Source organism: Vanessa cardui, chromosome 5 (genome assembly GCF_905220365.1).
Source record: "Vanessa cardui chromosome 5, ilVanCard2.1, whole genome shotgun sequence".
Lineage (NCBI taxonomy): Eukaryota > Metazoa > Arthropoda > Insecta > Lepidoptera > Nymphalidae > Vanessa > Vanessa cardui.
Window position 1 is genome coordinate 4,699,153 of NC_061127.1, and position 26,704 is coordinate 4,725,856.

The following is a 26,704-nucleotide window of genomic DNA, read 5'->3' on the forward strand; positions in this document are numbered from 1 at the left end:
TAAAGAAGGTTTCACTTTCTATGTACTGTCCTATTTTATAACGTAAGTACATCCTGTACATCAAGATGCACATGCACAAAATTCTTCAACATGTTATAGCGAAAATATAAAAAAAAATATTTCAACGTATACAATACACGATTATTATAGTAAAGATTGGTATAGAGTATATATAGAGTGTGAATATATTATAATTATTTTAACTTATTATTATTGTCTAATGTATAATATAGCTATACAATATTTTAAAAGCTCACATTCTGATGTATAATCAGCTTTATTTAAAAAATACATCTAAATAACGTGTTATGTTAGACTCTGAGTTTGAATTTACAAAATCAAACAATCCTACATTAACATACACGAAGCGAATTACACGCGGACGCTCGAGCGACCTAGATACTTGAAATGTCAAGATTGTCGCAGAACCTTTTATAATCTGTGAAATTGAATAATGCGCTTTCATTGGCATGTTCAGATGTGCCTCGTGATAGGATGCTGCAACAGGGTCAGCGATTCGTTGTCATGTTTGTCTCTCAGATGAGATTAACACTGACGTTCTATCTTGATATTTAATAACGCTTTATGCAATATTAAATTGTATTAATGATAATCTGATATGTGTACGACTTCGGTCGGACGTTGGAATTGGAGATACTAGTTTGGTCGATACAAATTCTCTTCATTCTCAAACTGTGATACAAGATATATCTTTCGAGCTTATGATAAGAATTACGTTTTCATCGGGTGTAATATTAGATTGTTACACAGTAACAGCCTGTAAATTTCCCACTACTTGGCTACGATCATATCCCTTTGAGGAGAAGGTTTGAAGTATATATCACCACCCTGCTCCAATGCGGATGGATACACATGTGGCAGAATTTCGTTGAAATCAAACACATCACACAGACACTTTCACAGTTTTTGAACGAATTACATTAAAAAATCATGTACAAATTTTCTACGCTTTTTTAACATCGTCAATGTAATATATCCATGGAATTTGATTATAGAAACGAATAGCTTGCATCTTGGATTTATTGACTTCGCTGAGTCGGAGAACGTTTATATTTTATGCAGAGACGCAGCTTCTGATATAATTGAATTATTATTGAATACCGAACTAGTTAAGGAAATACAAGAACACGAAATTCACGCTTCACTTCCGCGGTCTATATCTAAACTGATGAAACTGCGAAGCGCAACAAATTTTATGCTTATAATAACTGTTATTGGCTTCGCTGGCAATTAAGGGGCTGATTTTCAGATGTCAGGTATAAAAAGTGCTCTTTATCCTTCAATGGAGTTCAAGCTCATACAAAAAATAAATTAACAGGTTCTGTGGTTTCATATTAAATTAAACAGACAGACAGAGCAACTTTCGCATTTCTAATATTCGCAGATTAAACTAGATATGTTTAAGGTGGCCCATGCTCTGTCAGATATTTTATGTATGTTTGCTTAGTAGTTTTAGTAAAGAATTACAAAAAAATAATCCTTCTTTTTACTTATAAATATATTTTTTGGAAAGTTTAGTATTTCAGATAATTTCTGAGAAAAAGGATTATAAAATGAAATTTGAAATAAATAAAACTGAATCCTACCCAACACATCACAACTAGTTATTATTTAAAAAAAGAATTTTTGTATTTATTATAAAACAATTGCAAGAAATCTCGAAAGCCGTTTCATTCGTTAAACAGCCAATAGAGTGCAACAGGAATATCATGAACTAAGTCACACTAAGAATGAATAATCACAATTTAATCTTTATACAAAATTTAGTTTCTGTGCTGTTAGCTCCATAAGATTTCGCTCGTTTGAAACCCATAGTAAAACTCAGACAGGCTATCATAATTAAATATTCACATATAATTTTGTATCTATACTGTTACGGTTCTTTCATCTGAAACAAACCCGAGGTATACAATCGGGTCGTGCCCACTACAAAATATATACCATACATATCGGACCCGAACCGATGTGTCAAAATTCAGCGAAAAGATTTGAGAAACAAACATTGCAAGTTGAATAAAAGCTAATAAAAAGTGTGGTCTCTTTGCATTCTCATAGTTCAATGGAACGGCAATCCGATACAATCGTCGAGATATCAACCGCAGAACGCGTTTATATCCTTTGCGATATAATGCCAACTTTCTTAATCCGCGCTGCTTCGAAGGATTTCATGACAGAAACACCCATAAACCGTAATTGACCTGTCCTGGGATAAGAACGTCAGGATTTACAGTCATACGAGCTAGATCAACGACACGAGAATGACAACAACAGCCTGTAAATTTTCCACGAAGAAGAAGGTTTTGGAACATATTCCACCACGCTGTTCCAATGCGTTGTATTCCATACACAAGTGACAGCATTCCTATGAAATAGACATATGCGGGTTTGTTTAAGAATTATAAACACAAATTTAATTTATTGCCTGGGTTTGAACGCGCAATCATCGCTTTCTAACCACTGAGCCATCTCTGCTCTGACCGTTAACCCTATTATAACAATAAAAATAATAGTTCTGTTAGGTTCACGATCATTAAAATAACCTAAAGGTGTTAAGCAACAAGGCAATTAGGGTTTTAACTGTACTTCGCTTCAAACGCAGTCTCCAATAAATTACGTTCTTCCCGCTCCCATAATCACGTGTGCTGTAAACTATAACTCTTGTTTGAAATTCTTATTGCTACCGTTTACAGTGAGCATTTATTTTGTACAGTCAGGGTAAAAAAAGGTACGTCACCTTATGATAGATTTTCATGCGCTCAGTATGAGTGATAATCTGCTGTACCGATCGAGAATGACATATTGCGTCGTATTGATTTGATGTTTAGATCCAAATGGTAGTAGGAGATTAAAACTTGATAAAGGAATTAATTTCAAAACTGACGAAGGTTTTCTTACTCTGACTGTACATCTTGAGTTATGAATGACAATCAGAGGAATACAATCGTGTGTTCTAACAAGTGTCATTTTAATATAATTTCATAAATAACGGGTTATTTATTTGCGTGGACGTTTGTTGATTCTCACATCCTTATTGGCTTGTTTTATGTTAAATCATTAATGTTAATAAGGCGTCTTGTTATGTTGTTTGTGGTTAATTCTTTTTTATAATGGTACATTTTATATAATATAAACGATAAGATATTGATTATTATATTATTATCATTGCTTTCCATCGTTATTTTTCTAATGTTGATTGTCGCTCCGATATATAAAAAAGTTTTTTTAGTAATTTTTAGTTTTGCATCTACTTGTGACTTATATTTTGTGTTGATTTTCAATTTCCTTAGGTTTGTAAAGCATTCGTGATGTAGAGCTTACAGTGCATTATTATCAAAGAGGTCTTCCGCGAAGCTTCGCGTTTATTCATAAGACTTTTTAGGAGCTTCTTTTGAACCTATGACAGGTTTTATTGGTATTCCAATTAATTGTAAACTGTAAATCACTTCAAAATGAGACTATAACCAATTCTTTATATCAAAATCAAAATAAACTTTATTCAAGTGGGCTTTTACAAGCACTTTTGAATCGTCATTAAACAATTAAGTGAAGCTACCACCGGTTCGGAAAGTAGATTCCACTGAGAAGAACCGGCAATAAAGTCAGTAGTTACTCTTTTTCAACATTTAAAAAAATACAGTCATGTTAGTTAATACAATTATTTAAATTAATATATCATGCCTGGAAGTCAACAGGTATTAATTCCACGTCTTTTTATCATCCACAAAATCTTGTATCGAATAATATGCAACCACCGTCTCATAATTAATCACTGCGAGACAAAAATCGGCTTACATTATTTTATGATTGTTCTAATTTAATTTTATTCGTAGGTCTTTAATTCCGTATAATTATAATAACACACTTAAACTTTACGGCGATCTCGATTACACGAGCTAACGAGATAAAACACGTAATTTAAATTTACAAACAGTTACAAAAACAACCGGCACACATAATAAGCCTTTCTTTAAATTCTCATTAACAAATAACAATAATTAAAGCAGGTATCGGCGTGATATCTTCACGTTTCTCATATGGGGGAAGAAAGCGTGAACAGAACGGTGAATATATATATATATATTTTTATAACACCATAAAGCCTTGAGCAACTACCTTATGTTTTATACTAGTTGTTTCTTCCGACTCCACTTGCGTTAAATATATTATTCATATATATTTATATGCATGTCGTTGTCTCCATGTGGAATTTCAATACAATAGTAATACTAATAGTTCAATAAAGAGACAGACATAGTATCTTTTATAATATGTATTATTCTATTTTAAATATTTTCGAATTTTAAAGTAATTTAGAGAAATTGGTTCGAGTACTTCAATAATTAGCATCAACAAAACAGTAACTTCGGAAATAATCCTTCACTTTATAATGAATAATAACTATTACTAAATAAACGAATAATGACTAATTTTTACTTCTCCCTGGAAGTCAATTACTTGTATTGGAAATTAAAAAAACAGCCTAAGGGCCATTATCGGAAATAGTCTTATATTATATATAGGCCACGAATTTTAGGGGATTCACAACACAAATAGACAATACGTTGAAATAATATATTTTTGCACATATTATTCAATTAAACCATCCATTAACGTATACTTAAAAATCATGCAATTAAAACTGTTGCTAACTTTATTATACGAGTTAGTAGGGTAGGATAACGATCTCATTATAATACGCAAAATAATTTAAGAAATACCCGCCTTTAGTTCAGCTAAATAACGGACTGATTAGTTACCACTATATATACTATCATCAAGTAATAATACATTGTGTTACGGTTTGAATCGTGAGTGACCCAGTGTAATAAACAGACCGACCGATCCCGACGTTATAAAGAAAGATTAATATGTCTTCAAATGTCTAAGGGCAGTTTTCCAGACCATTTTTTTTATTAAATGGCATATTTTACTGTCTACTTGTTAATCGAAAAATATAAACAACATAATATCACTTGAAATGAATATTTAAAGTGAAATGTTGCCATGTAATCGTTTATCTTTGATAAGTTTTGAACTGATCACTAATCATAGTCGACACACGTCAAAATTATATTATTAATACGATGATAGCTATGCCTACGGAACATTAGGCTTTACTGCATCTAATAAGGTTTAACGATAATATTAAGTGCTCCGCTAATATTGCAGCTTTCATTTCTATGAAATACATTCCTGTTTTTATTTACTCACCGTTTATATGGGTAATGGTTGCTTTCTCAGAATTTGTGCTCTTCGATATATCTGAAAAAAAAAACAAAACTTTCATTAGATAACTCAGATTAATTATATTCTGTTTATGGTTAATTTAATTATAATTTTATAATTGTTTCTCGTTATCAATTCATTAGCATTATTAATGTAAATGCGAACAGTCAATATGTTTAATTGGAACAAAGCTTTGAGATTTAAAGCATAGAAATAATCTAAATTACCTATATTTTATTATTATATTATTTTTATGGAATAGGTTGGTGGACGAGCATATGGGCCACCTGATAATAAGTGGTCACCATTACCCATAGACAATGACGCTGTAAGAAATATTTACTATTCCTTACACATGACGATGCTATGTCCTTTGTGCCTATAGTTACACTGGCTAACTCACCCTTCAAAGTGGAATAAAACAATACTGCGTACTATTGTTTAGCGGTAGAATATCTGATGAGTGGGTGGTACCTACCCAGGCGGGCTTGTACAAAGCTCTACCACCAAGTATATATACTTGGTGGTAGAGCTTTGTAATTTCGTAGAAATTATAACAAGACGCATAGTAATTGTCAATGATAAATGCTCAAATCAAATCACTTTTTCTTGGGAATCCCTTAGGACAGAGAAATTCTTCCGAGAATGCTGGCGTTATGTGTCATCAGGAGGAAAAAAATAATTGCGACAATCGAGTTATGTCGTGTATAGGCCATTACGTGGTCAAGGTATGTTATGTTTTTCAACGCGAGATGTACATAAATGACATATAAATGTATATGTCACGACGGATTAAATTACGAATGTTGTTATATCTCTGATATTACACTTCGAAACCGTTGGACTAAATAATATAATGTTGCCACTTACAATATGAACATATTATTATAAGCATTAGCTGTAATGTATTTATTCATGGAGGTATTATATTTAAAAACAAATATATGACTTGATAATAAAAGTTACTGATGGAAAATAATTAACACCAATATTTCACCGTATCTGAACATAAAGGCACAGCATTGTGAAATAATACAACTTCCATTTAACTTTCATTAGTAAAAGTCGGTTTCCTATTACAATTCTTATAAAAAAAAAAACAAGTATTCTTCTAATCAATAATATGTCCATTATTAACTCCTGTGAAGGTAGCCTTTATTGTTATCTACCATTCAATCTATCGAGGCGAGGCATTCCTGTTATGAAATTACGAAACAGATTGCTTTGTTGATCAAACAAATGATCGAGACACGGCCCCAGCTTCCGTATGACGGTGAATCTTGTACATTAACGAGATAATAATGAATGACCATAAGATTAGATTATTGAATATATTGAAAATTATTTATTGACTTACAATGCGTAAGGCATATCACACCTTTAGAACTAAATAGACGCATTTTTTTAAGTCACATCTAGTAATTCTTGTTAGAAAGGCAAATTGTCTCGAAGCAACTTAAAAACTGTTAAACTTAACTGTTTCCGTAGATCGTGATGTCATGTTTTCCAATAAACGGGTAACTGAACCTTTTTTTTTTTAATCTTAAGATAATAGACAAGAGTCGACAGTAAAGATCCTACATTATTTTTTATACATTTTTTCTACTCCATATATTAATTATATTACGTACATATTAAGCTAGCGTATACATCAATTAATCATTTTATATATTATGCAAATATATATTTTTTCGTTAAATACCGTTGGTGTTACTAGCTAGATATAACATTATTATAACTAATTACTTAATGATGACAGGTGTGAGTTGTAACAGTACAAAAAAGCCTTGCAAAATCGGATCATTAGTTACTTGATTGAGTTTGCAATAAGAATACATTTGCATTTATATTTTTCTTAAATGGTTTGTAGAGTAAGAATAATAGAGGAACATATTGTGAGGGAGGCTTTGAACATGGATATGGATGGATATAGAGGAAGAGGACGACCAAGGAAACGATGGATGGATTGTGTGAAAGACAATATGGTTAGAAAGAATGTTACTTGTGAGATGACGTCTGACAGAGAAGTATGAAAGGAGAAGACATGCTGCGCCGACCCCAAATTATATTGGGATATGGGCAGGAGGATGAGGTTTGTAGAATAAAGATTATTTGATTTCGAAATAAAAATGTCCATTAATCAATGAGGTAATCAATGTCATTGTATATTAAAGAGCCCTGTAAATAAATATGATAGGTCTTGTACTAACTTTCCTTCACAAATCAGACTCTTATATTATTTCGCTTAGGATCGACGATTCGTCACTTGCAATTAATTTCCGACTTATAAGAGTTCATTGAACTTATTATTACAGGTCTTATGACTGAAACAGTTACCTACCATTTATTGTTTGTTATTGATTACGTACATTTGTTTTATTTAAAAGTAATACAAAACTGTATTCATTTCTTTTTAATTTTTTTGTGTTCTTAATACGGCATTTCAATTTGAAAAAATGCCACTTAAAATGATCATTAATATAAATGAATAAAATTTGAGTGTTTGTCTCTGATTTAAAAATAACTCCATTTTTAATTAATCAGAATTACCAAAATTAAAATCAAATACTTATACATAGTAATTTTCAAAATGGGTAATTTTTTTGAACGGGCTCATTTAAAAGTTTTTTTTATAATTAAATGTAGTAATTATGTAATTGTAAATGTACAAATTAAGCTAGCATTTAAAACGTGTGTAACAACCACGCGGCACGACAAGTCTATATGTATATACATGAAAAACTAATAAAATGTGGGTAAGCGCTTTCCTTCCAAGAAAATATCCACGTGTGATCACGTTGTTCCTGCACCTGATTGCGGCCTATGGCTGGAATGATAGGAGCGAGGTGGTAAAAAAGTACCTTTATTTGTACAGCGACTTTTTATAGCTGCCAATACATATTTAGGAGTTAAATACGAATAAATAAAACGAAACAAGGCTTGCTTAATTCGTGCTGACATTCCATTCAAGTAGGATACCTTCTCAAAAGTCATAATAGGTCTTTGCCCAACAGTGGGCCATTCTTAAGACGCTATTTTACTTTGAAGTGACTAATACATTATAAATAAATATATACATACTATATTATACATTTATCAATTTAAAACTTGTTATATGATTAAGTATATAGGTATATGTTTTGTTAATTTCCTTAAACGTTTAAATCTATCTATCTAATACATATTTAGGAGTAAATACGAATAAATAAAATAAAACCAATCTTGCGTAATTCGTGTTTTTTGTTGTAACAATAGATTTATAAAAAAAAACGTAACATTGTAATTTTAAGGTATTCATTTTTGAGGAATGAAAATTTATAAATAAATCCAATTAAAATATAAATAGGAAATCAATAGAAACGATAATTGAAAATGTAACATAGTATATAGAAATTACGGTCCAATTTTCAATAAATAATCAACCAATTAAAAACTTACAACTAGCTAATATAGACGTTGTATGAAGTTGCCTTTATACTCATAGTTTGCAGTCCTTACGACTCATAAACACCGTTAATTTCATCTCGCCCACATGACGTATTTATCTAGCTTATCTCTCCTTTAAAGCATTAATTATATAATTAAAAAAAAGTCCATCAATCATGTGTTATTAATTATGTTATTTTTAAGAGTACATTGCCCTATTGTAATTTGTAATAGTATTTGGGTTAAAAGATGAATAACAAACAAACAGTCATAAAAAAGAGTAATGACAGCCCATTCATCGTCTTCGTATTTGAATTGTGTGGAAGTTTTTATTTATAAACTAAGGCTCCTTCAAATAAAAAAAAGATACGAAAAAATCGGCCTTAGTGTTTTGACTTGATTTTTATTTTTTATTTCATGTTGTTAACGGTTAAGCAAATAAGTAGCGACAATACCCATACGCAATAGTACTGTTCGATAGATACTGTATATTGATAGTTTCTTACGTTCAAAATAAGCCACCAACATAGTGTACTAAGATGTTATGTCTCTTGAGCTTGTAGATACGATGGCTCACTCACCTTTTGAACCAAAACACAACAATAATCTGCATTGTTGTTTGACGATGACGATATAATATATGATGATTTGGTGGTACCCTAAAACATAAAAATCCTACAACCAAGTATGATCAAATCAAATTGCTTTAACTGATGCTTCTATTAATGTGGATTTATTTAAGTCTTTGATGTTTACATATATACCTAAATATAACATCACAACATAATGTACCATAATAGTATGTCTATTAGGAGCATTATTTTTTTTACTTAGAAGTGTTTACGATTTTTAATTTTTAAACCAAATCTTTTAAGACAAATCATGTAAGAAAAGTTTAGTTTATTGAGTCTATTAAAACATAAATTATTTTCTTACATTTCAGTGTTTAACATTTCCATGCCAAAAGATAAACCGGCTTAAACAATATTATATAAAACGCATAATAATAAAATAAATATCGAGAGCAATAAACTAATCACAATCTTTATTCACATGTATGTTTTCAATTCTATTTATGTTTCAGTTCCTAGTTGGAACTATAATTATATTTTATGATTGATTATTTTTATTTCACGCAAATATGATGTTCGAACGAGTATACCGCACGGTTGAATGAATTGTTAACAATGACTTTACATTATAATTTTTAATGAACTTCCTTTATAAAATATCTATATATCATTATTAAATTAGAAAATATTTTGTATTCATCTCGTGATCGGTGGTGAAAGACATCGTGAGGTAATCTACATTGGGGGATGAGAATCTGATCCATTCAAGCAGGAAACATTCTCAAAAGTCATAATAGTTCTTTGCCCAACATGGCCATTCTGAAGACTCTTTTTTAGTTTTAAGTGACTAATACATTATAAATAAATATATACATATTATATTATACACATATAAATTTAAAACTTGGTATATAATTAAGTATGTATATGTTTTGTTCATTTCCTTAAACGTTTAAATCTATCCATCTTCAGACCGTTTGTTTTTGCCTCAATAGAATCTCTGGAAGAGATATCGCTTTCTATCTATAAAGTCATTTGAAACATCCGTTGTTTTGTTCGATGTTTTCTATTAAATATTTTTATACGCAATGAAGTATATAATAATTGAATTGTTGATTATAAAACACTCTTGAATTATTTCGACCATAATGACCATTATGAAGTAATACGAGTCACATGTGACCCTACTCCCTTCTGTCATACTGTTATGAGATAATCTTGACCTGTTTATCGAAGCACGGATGTATAATATTTTCCAATTTCCAGACTCAAGATATCTACGAAGACTCAATAGAATCTCTTACAGTCATAATGTTATGGGAAAATGTCTTGACTTATTTATCGAAGCACGGGTCTATAAACTCTACCTATTTCAAGACCGAATTTCTATATAACATTTCAAGAGACATTCATACACTCAATAACATTATTAAAGACCAGACATTAAGAACCTTCTTCGGTATCTGCAGAAGTTACCAACCGTCAAATAATATAACAGAACATTTGTTATGATATATTTCTTATCAATGAAAGACTGTAAATTTCCACACTAATTGCTTAAACAATCTTTGACTGTTTCCACGTCTATAAAACTAAGAAACGAATAAGCATTTAATCAACTAAGCATGCAATTATTACTGTAATTACAATGCTATCGGTGTGTCGAACAGAACCTCCTATGGTGAATAATTATCATCTTACCGATTTTCTTAGCACGAGCTAACGTGTCGGATCAGAAATCATTCCGGTACTCTTGTCAATAATTGATTAGGGTACGGTAGTTTGGCGGAAGAAACATTTTGTGGAGGAAGCAGGTTTTATATACGATTATGTGTTTTCTACAGTTAATTATTTTAATTTTTTGAAGAGGAAATTAATTAAGTTATTAATAAAAAAAAAATCTCTTTTTGCAGTTTCTCATGGCCTTTTTTACGTGTCACATTTAGTGTTTCACGTATTAACAACATTTGAATAAAGTATTTTTTATAAATTTATAAATAAATACTAGTCGCCCGCGGATACGCTTGCATTTCAGGGGTCGATTGTCATATGTTAGGCAAAAAATGTAGCCTATTCTTCCTTGAAGTTCAAGTTTGATTCACACCAAATTTCATCAAATTCAGTTCAGTAGTTCGGTAGTGAAAGAGCGACAGACAGACAGATAAAGCTACTGTCGTTTCGAGATTAATAAACGACATGATTAAAATATTAATTACTATTTTTTAAGCTGGCAACATTTGTATTTTCACTTTCCTCAATTTCAATTTGAATATGCAAAAATGCTATTATCCAATTACTATAAACAGGACCTGTTAAATGCATGTAATTGTTCGTGAATCGGCTACGCTTTTACTATATTCGGAAACGATTCCACAGTTCCGCATTAAATTTTAAATTACAATGTTATATCACAGTAACGTCTGACGATTACGAAACAATTCACGCGGGAGTTACTACTACATACAATTATATACAGAGTTATATGAGACAATTATATTAACAATATGAAGAGTCCTCTATCTTCTAAATTATTAAAGTTTTTTATCTTTCTATGCAGTCTCATAAAATATTTACAGTTTTGATATTGACTATATTATTCATTTATAAAATTATTGAGGGCCGACAGGAAACTATTTCGACAGTTGTATAAAAAAATAGAACGAAAACGTTATATTTTTTTTAATGCACTAAAAACTCTTAGTTAATGGAGGTAGACACAAACAAGATCGATAAATATATGATAAAGACTGTAAGCATGTTTTAATAAATTATTTAAAAAAAAATACGTATGAAATATACAGTCGAGTCAAAACACGACAAGAGATCGATAGGATTTTACATATAATATAATTTACTTCGTGCATCATATATAACCTCATACTTTTTGGCGATGACAGTTTACATTACGAAATCCGAATGATTCGAAAACGTTCGCACGCACCAATGTTACGCAGATCCGGATAAATCCGGTTAGATAGCAGTGCTGTCAAGAGGCAATAGTATCAATATCAGCGATACGATTTATGTTCTTCCAGAGTATTGCTCCATTTCTGCTATCGACAGCGCTATCGGTATTGTGACTATTTTCCGAAGTCACGATAGTATCACTAAACTGTAGGTAGTTTCTATTATCATGCAACAGTATTATATTTGAATGACTATGTTAGATAAATCTGTTTTGTCTGAATCTATACACTGTGGGTAATTTATTACAGTCAAATTAATTAGATAATTTGATAAAGTGCCATAGTGTCTGGTCTATAATATAATTTTACTTTATGTTTATATTTTATCTGTGTCTCTAGCTTTCTTTTTAGCTAATATAATGGTCTAAAGATTGCAGTCAGTAAAATACTTGGATTTTTTAGTACCTTCAATGCGTACTATTAATAAATTTGCGCAGAATATTGGCGTCCTATCAGATTATATTTTGGGGGCTATGAAGTGTACGTGTTGTGTTATAATATATCCTTAGCGAACGGCTAACCTCTGACTATGGCCATAGTAACTGACATTTGGTTTGAGGATATACTCGTGATCGTTCTATGACTTTTATAGTGAAATGCGATGAGACAAACAATCAGGATGTTCATAGATTTTACACGATAGAAACCAAAACTTAACCAACCACTAAACCAAGACGAAAAATACTACCAGTTTTTTTTCTCTACCTGGAAAAACGCGTTATGCGCTTCCCCCACGTGATAGAAAGTGGGGGGGGGGCGTGTTTGGGACTCCCCGGTTCCCTGTTTATCCACTAGTTTACAAACCAGCGGTGCCCTCTCCGACTTTATGCGAAACATACTCCCAGAAGAAGCATAAGAAAGAACTTAATACTCAATTAAATATACCTTGTCTGAATTGTCCCCAAATTCAATCCTTCATTGTGCAAAACAATTGATTAGAATCCCTTGGAAAAGGCAAGGAGTCAATTGTATAACAAAAGCTACATGTTTGCATCTGACAATTACAGCAAATGACTTATCACCAATATTGTTTCATTTATATTTATATTGTTTATCAATCTAAGTTAGACTTTCTTAAGGCATCGCAAGATCTACTAACGTATTTTTTGCTAATGCGAAATGATTGTAAAATATTTAGACTTTATTTCAGCAGTATTTTACTTTCAATGCTACCACTTCTACCAAAATGTGTGTTCTTTGCGTCGCTAATATATTTACAGCTACAACGTATTGATGTTAATAATGACAATTTGAAATAATAAATTCAAATTACTCTTACGATTAACGCTCCACATATTTGTAATTATACTAATTATCAGATTAAATAGTTATGTTTTAATTACAATAATAGGTTTATCGTGCAATGATTCTAATTGTGTTTTATAAATACTTATTCAATTATATGCTATCTTTAATCAATATGAAACTTTATAATTAAAACTGTCATACTTACATTAACTAGCCACCGTGATTGTACATAGATGGCGTTCTTTTCAGAAATGTTTCCTATCCTGCCCAAACAATTAAGGAAATGTTGAAATCTAACAGATTTAATTTTTAACGTTAGTTTTAGAAAGTTATAAAGTATTATCTGTCAAGGGCTTTGGAAAGCACTTAAATCCTTTTGGCCTTGTACCAGGGCTCTGTCCAGAACTGTTACATTTAAACCACATAAGATTATAAGAATAAATAGTAAGGGCCTTTATTTTGTACTAACTTGAGCACAATCATGTCTCCTGATTAGCAAATAACCGTTATGAATGACCGTAAGTTAATATTAGTTATATCTAATTTTATAAGCGATCACAATATTTCTGAAAAGTTAACAGTAATATAAGTATTATTAAATGCAATACATAATATAATACAACAACAGCCTGTAAATTCCCACTGCTGGGCTAAAGGCCTCCTCTCCTATAATTCCTGTGAAATTTGTCACATGCAGGTTTCCTCGCGATGTTTTCCTTCACCGCTGAGCACGAGATGAATTATAAAGACAAATCAAGCACATGAATCAGCGGTGCTTGCCTGGGTTTGAACCCGCAATCATCGGTTAAGATGCACGCGTTCTAAACACTGGGCCATCTCGACTCATAATAGTGTTCTGTGAATTAAAAAATAATTGCAACTGTTTTATATTTCATATAGGAGCGCTTTACTTTCTTATGAATGTCGAAAATCTACCAACACTGTTCAAAGAAGTAATCTGAGTCAAGAAGGACCAGCGTGAGAATGAGAGGCTTTATATTTAATTTTCTCATCAAAAATTGGTTATGCGATAAAATTAATAACATTGTATTTTTACTTGAAATTGCTCGAAGGCACAAAAATACTCGGAAGTAATTAGAAAGTACAGTTAACATAAGAATATAACCATTAACTTTTTTTTAGGATGAATTCTTGAAATTAAATAAATTAGTGAAATACGTTGGATTAATTAAAAAATATTTTTACTGTATCATTAAGTACTAATGTAAGACTCATCAAGGAGATTTATAGCCATGTAAAGCACGTGATTAGAGTGCCTTCTCACGATGTCTGCATTAATTGATTTAAGGTTTCAGTTAAGCCACTTTACCGTAATGCCCTAAGAACAGAAAAAATGGAAATGACAACATATTACAGACAAGGTCAATATATTTATCTCACATAAATCAAAAAGTATGTCTGTATGATTGACCTGTGTTCCTAAGTTTCGCGACTGATTTTGATGTATTTTCTGCGTTGTTCATCATAGGTTCAAGAAAGTTCCTGGCCAAAAACGTTTATAGACCTTAATTCTACTTACGTGGACTTAGATTTATAGTTACTTAGTATAAATATTATAAATAAAAAACACACAAATAGAAGGAGATATGGTATCCCTAATCCGCATTGGAACAGCGTGGTGGAATATGTTCCAAACCTTCTTCTCAAAGGGAGAGGAGGCCTTTAGCCCAGCAGTGGGAATTTACAGGCTTTTGTTGTTGTTGTTGTATGGTATCCCTTAGACTAACTACCACGAACTACAACATGAGCACGAAATTGATATAGGATCCCACACTAGTATGGCCGGAAGCAAGCCTTCCTTATGCTATTCTTCTGATAGCTTTCTGAAAATCTTTAGACACCAGGATGAAGTCGCAATTAAAAACATCTATTAACATATCACACGTATATCTCGATGACATTTCCAATATATCTATTCTGTGGTATTCCTCTACTTAATTGTAGCTGGGGTTATTATATGCAGAAATCCAAGCATTCCTTGCAAGATATGTTTGTTCATTAGGAAGTTCAGTGTACTGTTTTATGCTGATAATTCCGGTAGACATTATTTGTATTTGGTTTATTTCTTAATTAGAATGTGCCTGGGAAATTGGCAATCCCTCACAGATATCTCCTAACGGAAGTAACTAAAAGATTACAAGCGTAATTTATTTATGATCTTGGTTTCTTGGGAATATTGAAATAATATTTATTACTAGCTTGCCGTCGTCATGGAGTAAGTAAAAAACATGTTCTTGTGCAATCTCGAAGCCTCTATTTAAAGCCTTCTATAAATAATTTATCAAAAATATTCAAATCAAGAAATCTGACATTTTTGTATTTTCAACCGACTTCCAAAAGGAGGAGGTTATCAATTCGTCTGTATTTTTTTTTTTTTTTTTTTTATGTTTGTTACCTCATAACTTTTCACTGGGTGGACCGATTTTGATAATTTTTTTTTGTTTGAAAGGTAGTGCTTCCCGTGGGGTCCCATTTTTTTTTTATTTTTTTCAGATGATGGTATCCTTATGAAAACGACATAAGTCTTAAATTTGCATTATGTATATGCGCGACAAATTGGTGAATAACTGAAAATCACGTCAACCAATTTTGATAATTCTTTTTTTATTATAAAATATATACTTCAAGGGTAATTTGGTGAAAATTTGGTAAGGTTCTGAGCACAGGATCCATGACAAAGTAACGGAACGAAAGGGAACGGAACAATTCTGAGGAGCACGTTAGCGATACTTAGTCGAATCTTTTATTTATAGGTTATTTGGATATTTGAGTCACCTTCCGTAATGTGGTTATGTTTATGTAATTATCATAGTCGAATATTATAATCAACTAGCTACCCACCCCGGCTTCGCACGGGTGCAATACTGATACTAAATATACTACAGAATTTGTTTATTTACGACATCACATCGCAAACTTCTAAAATTATCAGTGTTTCTTTACTATATTGTTCATGTATTATATACAAAAACCTTCCCCTTGAATCACACTATCTTTTAAAACAAACCGCATCAAAATCCGTTGCGTAGATTTAAAGATATAGGGACAGAGAAAGTGACTTTGTTTTATACCATGTAGTGATGGAACTCCTATACGGCTCGCAGTTAGGGTGCGATATGGGGCAGAATTTCTTACTATCTTTAATCAAATTTTGTGTATGTGATGTGATGTCATATGATGTACGAAATATAGTTGGTCTTTTTCAAAGTTTTTTTGCTGAGTTCGATTACAGCTCTTTCGAGGGATCCTTGTAGTTTACGCCGCGTGACGTATTAAATCCGCATTTTCTAAAGTCTATTTTTGCTGTATTCGCAAGTTTCTTTTGAAATTGTCCTCGAAGTAGTTTCTGACTCATATAAACGGAACGCTTAATCTATCCATATTAAAAAAAATTAGTTAATCAACATCAGCTTCACTTAAAATCAAAAAATAAATAAAAATTTTAACAAAAAGAAAAACCGACTTCAAACAAAACACTATTTTAAAACAAATGAATATGCACGAAAAAGTAATAAAAATAATTGCGTATTCAACATATTTTTTAGAGTCTCCCTAAGTTAAATGAAATGAAAAATATTAGAATACTTAAAAGTCGATTAACGATTATATCATGTAGTTATAATTATTGTTATATTTGGAGACGGTGTCAGCCAATAAAACCCTACATAACCCTACGTATATCTATCAAAAAACAATACGAGAATAATTTAACAAATATGTTTTTTACAAATTACCTTTTACACAATAATATACTGGATCAATCAAGGGGCTCGTATCGCTTCTTTCTTTTGATTGTTGGGGCAAGGGCACCGTGGCTGACACCGGCTCTAAATATACCAATAATTATAACTACATGATATAATCGTTAATCGACTTTTAAGTATTCTAATATTTTTCATTTCATTTAACTTAGGGAGACTCTAAAAAATATGTTGAATACGCAATTATTTTTATTACTTTTTCGTGCATATTCATTTGTTTTAAAATAGTGTTTTGTTTGAAGTCGGTTTTTCTTTTTGTTAAAATTTTTATTAATCAAAATCGTAAATATTCGTTTTATAATTTCGAATAAGAAGTCTTCAGTAAAACGTTTCAGCTTTTCATTTAAACTAATAATACAATTGCCAGATTCTTATCTCATAAAATAAACCTTATAAGTATGGTAAATTCATAGGTCATGACATCAGCAGTTTCGGCTCGAAATTTGCGTGACTCAGTTATTCCCTTTAGATTTATACTTTTTGGTGGTAAGTATAAAATTACTTTCACAGAAATTATTTGCTTCTTTTTTTAATTTATACCATCATAAATATACTGTAATCTTATATCACGAACAGTTATGAAATAAAAGTGATTTATTTCAATAGTAATTACTATACATTACTCAATAATCAATTTTAAAAACGTCATAAATATATTTTACTACATATATTTATATTGACATAAACGTCAATTAACACCAAAAAGTACCTTAAATGGTGATGCGTTTTTGTGATATGAATCGTTAATATGCAAGTATGATTCAATTTAAGTGATATTAAATAATACATATATTTAACGCAATTTCTCTTTTCGCGAACCGGTAACGACAAAAATAGCCACTTTCAGAAAAAATGCCATTACGACACGGAAGCTATGTATATTATAGAACGTTATGGTTTCGTACAAGATGAGGTCATTCGTACCTAAAGCTACACAATAAATAATACAAATATTTCGCAAAAAGACAGGTTTCATATGATTACATTGGCGCCCACATCATTTCATTTGTTATTTTTGATGAATGTACACAAAATTTTTAAATTCTATTCCATTAAAATAATAAATTAGGATGGAATATGTTCCAAGCCTCCTCAAAGAGAGAGGAAGCCTTAACCCAGCAGTGGGAAATTTACAGGCTGTTGTTGTTTTTGTCTGTTGTTGAAATGATACATTTAATTTATATTCTAAATTCATTGTATGTAAGATCTGAATATAAAATAATAGTTACAGTGTGACAATACCTTTACCGCCTTCAATTATGGGTCTGAAGGCAGTACTTCACTTGGCATAGCGTATTTGCATTAATTATGCCAACACAACATGTGCAGACGACCACTTTGAATATATTTGCTTCGTGCATATGACGTGACAAATTACGTACATATGAAACACTGTTTCCGTCTGTTGTAAGTTTTTAGCTGTCATTAGAGAGGGATAAAGGGAACATATTTTCATATTGTTCTACTTGAATACATGAGTGGAAGAAGGTGATATGTAACACTTTGTGAAAATATAATTTTATGTCATAAATGAACGTGTTATGATATAAATTAAAATGTTTACAATATATTACATATTCACTTGATTCACTCACATCTCCACTAAGTCACTATTATTGCGTAGCTTTTGTTAATTGATGGTTCAGTATATTTGTGGATCATGTATATAATATTAGCAAATATTAAAATACAAAAAAAAGTTTAGTCATGCGATCGTTATGCGAATACGGTAAATAAAAGAACACACCTTAAGATACTGTCCTTTGTATATGTATAACATGGGCTTACTCATCTTCGGAACCGGAATCGTATTAATGCGAAGTATTGTTATTTGGCGGTAGAACAATCCTCAATTGAGTTGTACGAACCCAGACAGACTCGATTGTACCAGCACTTGTTTTTTAAAGAAAATAAATATAACAAAAGTTACGTTGTTCGGTCTCTCAATTAATAAGAAGTTTTTTATCATGAATAATAATAAAAAATAGAAATACTATTTATATAGCAATTCTGTTCTATATACTGAGATCTCACTTCGTATATCACCCGTGAAATATCAAAATCACATTACTGTAAAACGCTGTTTTCACGCCTGTATCTCTTATTATGTGAATCCTTATATTTAATGTCGAATATCACCTCACTTTTACCAAGTGTGTTCTGTAGTGAATTTAGAATTTGTTGTTATATAAAATCTCTATAGTTTTAAAAGTCAGCCAATTTTATTTTTAGAACAATATTTGTACATAACCTACCACCCGTTACGTATTGCAACATTCCTAAATAGACCACTGCACCGCAAATACTTTTTGACGGATCAGGATTAGTTCTTTTTCATATCCTAATTACTTTAGTGTCGTTAAGAGCTCGCTACAAAAAAAATCTTTGAAAGATAAAAACAAAATACAGACAAATTCATCCATTTACACTGCAATATCTGTGACAAAATGTTAAACGCACAACCAAAGAGGTTTTATCACAGAACGAATACTAATTACGTAAGACATACGGTGCAGCATTATTAATCAGAGAGGAGAGGGCAGAAATATTGAATTTCTATGTCCAAACCCAATACCCAGCCCAATATGGCACTAATGTATTCCCTGCATAACGAAATGCAATCTATTCAGATAAAGGTATAAATCCTGCACGTGGAACCCGATATCATTAGTGGCTATCCAAACGGGACACAATGGGTATCGATACCAGTACCAATTGAAATTGTATTGGGATATGCTAATATTTGGTATTTTAAGACATTACTGTTATGATTTGTAAGACTCCGTGCTCTATTTCCGACGTAAAGCCAGTTTGTTCATCGATTTTATAAAAAGAACAGCGATTGTTTCCATGTTAAATGCTGAATATATAGAATGAGTATTTATTTAACCACTATTTTATTGCTAATCATTAATTCAAAGTACGTTATAATAAAACATTAATTTAGTTCCATAATTCTTCAGTAATAACTTTCATTTTAGAATAGTTATGGTATCGAGAATTAGTTTAAATTAAATTATAGTGGAACCGTTCAATTTTGATTTTAATAGTACGATACAGAAATGTTTTAGTTGTCTTATTAAATTAATTCTTAATTATTATCGTTTATAATCATTACATAAGTACGTAACGGTGTATATGTAAACTATAGAACAGTATGAAAGAGTTTACTTGAACACATAACCCTTAATTATGACGCTCCTACGTAACGGTTCTGATTGGAAGTCGGACACGGGAAATGTCGTGTAGCTGCCGTATTTACATTTAAATTGAGTAGGCTTCATTGTCAGCTGAACTGATGTTAACAGGGCACTGGGCACGCGAGCTAATCTGAACTAAACCACCGTAAACCACTTCACTGTCGCAGCAAAAGCGAAACGATGTGTTTTGACAGCTAAACGACAACAAGGATCAAAATTATATTAATAGTATTAAAGTATGTCATTATGTATTACGATTAAGTTTGTTAACAAGTATTACATCGATAAAATGCTAGAAGTGTATTTTTTATGGTATAGGTTGGCGGGCGAGCATATGGGCCACCTGATGGTAAGTGGTCACCATCACCCAATGACAATGACGCTGTAAGAAATATTAACTATTCTTTACACCACTGTGTGTTGTGCCACCAACCTTGGGAACTAAGATGTTACGTCCCTCGTACCTGTAGTTACACTGGCTCACTCACCCTTCAAACCGGAACACAACAATACTGAGTACTGTTATTTGGCGGAAGAATAACTGATGAGTGGGTGGTATCTACCCACACTAGCACAAATGTATATTAATTAATAAAACTTAACTATAACTTCTTTAACGACCAAACCGCTGAACCGAATTTGATATGAAGCAAACTTAAACTCCGAGAAAGGACATAGGCTACTTACTACCTAACATATGACAACCAACACCCTAAAATGCAAACGAAGACGCGGGTGACTACTAGTTTACTATATTCTGGATTATTTAATTGGTTTATTCACATGGATAATTAACACAAAAATATTCGACTTCGTTTACTCGAAATGTCTCTTGGCATCTGATTGGACGATTTAAATTAGACAATAAACTATTGTCTTAACTAGACTGGCGTTGATTGGTCAACTGTGCTGTCAATGCGCCGTAAATGGTGTTTAGGACGTTATAACCCTTGAGCCTGTAATTATATTGACTCACTGACGCTTCGAAACGGAACACAGCAATATAAAGTATTGCTGCTTAGCGGATGAATAACAATGATATGATGATAATAAGTGGAACCATCTAGAGTAGCAACATAAATTGGTAGTGTTGTCTTAAATTTTCGCGATTATTACACATTTAAATAAAACTAGTTATAACGGATTTTAATCGCGTATATTAATAATTTTGGACATCCCGACGTTTCGAGCACTTTACACGCTGTAAATGTGGTCACGGTGGGACGGTGGTCACGTCTAATATACGCGATTAAAATCCGTTATAACTAGTTTTATTTAAATAAATTGGTAGTACTAACATTATGGCTTTGATAGACGCTGTGTCATGAAAATGAGGAATTGTAAAACTGCTGTTTTTGTTCTGTGCCTTTTTCTAATTCTATAGTTACGGAAAAAGTCATGATAGCCCAGTGATTATGACACAAACACCATTTAAGGTTAAGATCGACATTGCAAGGATGCACGTTGCATGTACCGGACGAAAATCTGCTACATTTGAATTCAGTTTATCGGAACAGAATTCATTCAAACCTCTCATAATGGTGGATGATTCTCTGTTTACACTATAGCTTGGATCGCTATAGCTTGAAGGCCCGCCAAAAGATGGGCTAACCGTCAGTATATCGCGATAGCACAAGCGATCCCTATGCTCGCCGAAGACATGGAGTGGGTATCGCCGAACTTAATTGGGAATTATGTGACCAAAAAATTAAGTTGTCTAATACAACTTTTACGTCGTTGTTGTAAATCTTAGGAAGAGAAAATTAATATTTCTAACAACTTGGTGCTCGTATGACAATATGCCAAATGTGTTCCCATTTATTTTATTCATAATGTCGCCTTGTCTCCCCCGTGCAGTGGAAAGTCACCTTAAACAAGATTTATTACGAGTGGACTTGATGTGGACAAAATAGGAATAATGACGCAAAGCTGTCGGACTAACTTTACTGTGAACGGTCTTGCCTTATCGTGTCCAACAATAGGTTACATGGAAACACAGAATTAAATAGATTTACGAGTTGAAGTTATCTGAAATGGTTTATTTACTAACAAGTAAAAGTAAACCTTTACATATAGTAAAAGTATAATATAAGTGTATTAATTGACTAACGAATGACCAAGAAATCAAAATTACGATATAATTTATCAATATTATAATACTTCATCAATATTATCAATAGACAACAAGCATGAGCATCCTATAAATTTGTTCTCATTTTTTCAGTGAGTAAACGATATCTATTAAACTTCACATAAAGAAAACGCCCCCTCGTGACCCAAAGATCGAAAGACAACATACGACTGAAATTAATAATTATGCCTAAATATGGTAATTACGAATATGAATTTAATTTGTTAACAACGCAGAGCCCGCCACTGCATCAATTAATTAAAATTAAATTGCCTCGAACAACGTGCGCGCGGTGTTATTGTTTTATTGTAACGCATTTCCAGCATTATACTCGTAGCTGGTATAAATACAATACAAGAGTTCGTAGACAATTCATACATTCTGAAGCCTTTGAGTTCCATTGTTTTGGTATTTGTGCCTTATCATTACAACTGTATATCATAAATTAATTTCAAACGTCAAAAAGCCTATCTAAAATGTTCAATAACAAACTATTTATCAACAAAAAACAACAACAACAGCTTGTAAATTTCTCACTTCTGCGCTAAGGCCTCTTCTCCCTTTGAGGAGAAGGAACATATTCCACCAAACTTTTCCAATGCGAGTTGATGGAATACACTTGTGGCAGAATTTCTATGAAATTAGTCACATGCAGTTTTCCTTACGTTTTACTCCACCGCCGAGCACGTGATGAATTATAAACACAAATTAAGCACATGAATATTCAGTGGTGTTTGCCTGGGTTTGAACCCACAATCATCGGTTAAGATGCACGCGTTCTAACCACTGGGTCATCAACTATGTATCAAATGTAGGTAATATAAATTTCTACAACATTTGTTATTTCATAATAATTTGAACTCATCTTTTTTATTTCGCGTCAAACGTTATCATTGATGCATTCACTATTATGATAATTGCTAACTATCTTGCGTGAATTAACGTTAAAATCTATTAATTTATAACTCAATTCTGTTAACATAATTCATAACCAGTAAATGCCTAGTAGTTAAACTATAAATACCAACTATTAACCGCGGGCGCATCTGATAAATATATGTATGAATGGAAACACCCCCTGCGGAGGGTAGCGTCAGAAGAAGAAATAGTGCGATCATTTTTTTTTTTATATTTTTATTAATGTAATATTATTTATAATATAAGAATATTCTTTAAATTTGAAATTAAGTGAATCTGATTTAGTAGCTGTTAAAATGTAACACTATCGTGAATATTACACCTCCAATTTATATGTTCTTTTACATATAGTATTTTTAATAAATGTTATGTCATGTCAATAATAAAATCATAAATTAATGTCTTCTTAATAAAAATGTAAATGGAAGATTAGTAACAAAATTCAAAAAATCCATCTATTAATTTAATAGTAACTTGAGAGGTGAAATATAATAAATACACCCAAGTTTCTGTCTGATTAAAATAATAACGAAACTATACATAGAGATTTTATTTCAAGTTTGGAATCAAATATCATAGTTGATCATAACAATAGCATTTTGTCTTACCCACCATACATTAGATAAATTGTTCGAGAAATTAACTGGAAACTCAGTAGGTTCTCAGCAATACATCAATATCTGGACCCCTGTCGACATAATGCAATCATTCCAAGATTGATAAGAATCAAAGTATAGGCTCGTTATTTCTAACCTCAATCGTATTAATCTAAGTCAGGAAGCACACTCGAGACAAGTGATTTGAGCTTACTTATTTATTTCTGCGATAGATGTGTGCGTGAGTTTGAGTATAAATAGCCCAGAACAAGTGGATATTAAGCAAGGAATCGGTTTAATTCTAGACCAGGAGACTTTATTTTTTTATACCATTATTCTATGCTTAGGAAGACAATCTCATATATTTGGTATTTAAGCCACGGCAGTTTATCTCAGTGACAACTCAACTATATAGCATAGGATAGCACATACATTCTCTAATTTCTTAATCCGGTAAGGGCAATTAGACACGACCAAAAAAGATCACTGTTGGTTACATGCTTTCCGATTTATAGGAAAACATAGACAATTATTTAATATGTGTTGCTACTTAGAAATTATTGACAGATGCACTCAATTATTTAAACTTTTTTTTATATATATCGTTATGTAGACCACAGCCACTGCTTAGATACTGGTTTTATAATAAATATTAATTCATGATATCACCAAAACCAACCTGAACTGAGATGTATCAGCCTATAGTCACACTGTTTTTACCCATCAATCCGGACTAGAAATATAGAGTAAGTATTACTGTTTCGTTGCGTACCTGGTAAGCGGGTAGTATCTTGTAAGGCTGGTATATTTGAATCCTATATCTCGATATCTCTAACATTATGAACTTCAAGACCAACGAGTCAGTGACACACGTATATCTAGCTATCGACATCAATACAGTCAAGTGTCCTTATCAACAGGAAACCAGCCTGTTACCTTTAAATATACCTACGATATTTATAGACTGCTATTTACGTAGAACTTTTAATTAATTAAATATAATTCTGTCTTAATAGAAATATCAGGATTTACCTAAAAGTGGGTAATTGTTGTCAAATAATTTTTGGTATTATTTTTCTTGCTAACCGTACCACGAATAAATAAGCCGATGTGAACTAAAAGTAACGTGTATTTAGAAGCGGTTTGTGATAGTACGTTAATTTCTGAACGGCCGTCAACATAATGTGATCATAACGTGATAGAGATTGATAAGCGTCAACAAAAGTATTGGTTACTCGTTATTTTCACTCTGAATAGAATTGATCTAAGTCAGAAAGCGTATTAGGGTTTTACATGTAGTATTTTATTCGAATTATCAATAAATATTTAATATTTCAACTGTCATTTTTTTACAAATTCGAATTTCGAATTCGAACGTTAAGCAGGAACAGAAAATACAATACTTCATTATATAAATCGTAATTGATTGACATACCTTTTTAATTGAAATGATGGAAAAAATGCATATGGTACTGCATTTCTTACCGGTTTCAGTAGAATCTACATTTGGATCCGGTTGTTGCTTTAACTACATTTAATAATAGAATCCTGTACGAGGACTCAAAGTACTATTAAAAACATACCATAAATTATTTTTACTTAAAAATAGTTAAATTATTTAAAAATAAAACTTATTATTATAAAGTATTCAAAAAGTTTAAATATATTATTTTATAATGTAATTTAATATTAAAGCATATCAACGATTTAATTGAAACAATAAATTTAACCATTAAATTTATTCATTTTATATTGCGAATCATCGATTTAAAAGTGTTTAATTAGCCAATTAAACTCATTCTTTAATTAAATTAAACGACGCGACGTACATAAAGGTTTTATTGCCTATTTTATAAGCATCTTGATAATTAATTAGAAGTAATAAATGCTCTTATCATTAATGGTGTTAACATAAGGGATTTCTTGTGCCTCGTAGGTATACGGACTGCCAAATGGACCACTCTACTAAGTGTTCATAAGTACACAATACTTATAAATATTGATAAATTTCTCATATAACTTAAGCGGCACCGACTTTGAAACTAAGTTTTTACGTCTGTATTTACATTAACTTCCCCTTAAAATCAAAATCAAAATCAAAATCAAAATCAAAATCAAAATCAAAATCAAAATCAAAATCAAAATAAACTTTATTCAGGTAGGCTTTTATAAGCACTTTTGAATCGTCATTTTACAATTAAGTGAAAAAACGAAACAGTACAATATTAGGTAAATTTTAGCAACATCTGCATTATTTTTTTTTAAATTACTAAATATTTCACATAAATATAATTCTTCAAAAATATTTACAGAAACATATTACGTTGGTTTGCTTAAAAATAGGATTTCGTCTTTTTTTAAAACATATTGTTATGCTTGTAAAGGTATTTACTATTATAATGTTAGATTGTCCAATAATATGACAATCAAATATATGTAGCTAATATTTACTCATAAATATGCTTGTTTAATTATAATATATATTTAACTCGATGATTTTATTAGAAATAACATCTGATGGATCAAAACCAACTTTTGACAACCCTAACAAGATATGCTTAAGCTTAGAGCTAACGCTTAAAAATATCTAATAGGCAAACTTACGACGTCTATTATGA

General features: G+C 31.4%; 1 protein-coding gene across 1 annotated transcript in view; it reads right to left on the reverse strand.

The window, feature by feature from the left end:
- Positions 1-26,704, reverse strand: part of LOC124530105 — a 102,818-nt gene that overhangs the window by 18,235 nt on the left and 57,879 nt on the right. The window contains exon 3 of the mRNA XM_047104105.1: positions 5,233-5,283. The gene's annotated coding sequence lies outside the window, so the exon portion shown is untranslated. The remainder of the gene's footprint in view (positions 1-5,232; positions 5,284-26,704) is intronic.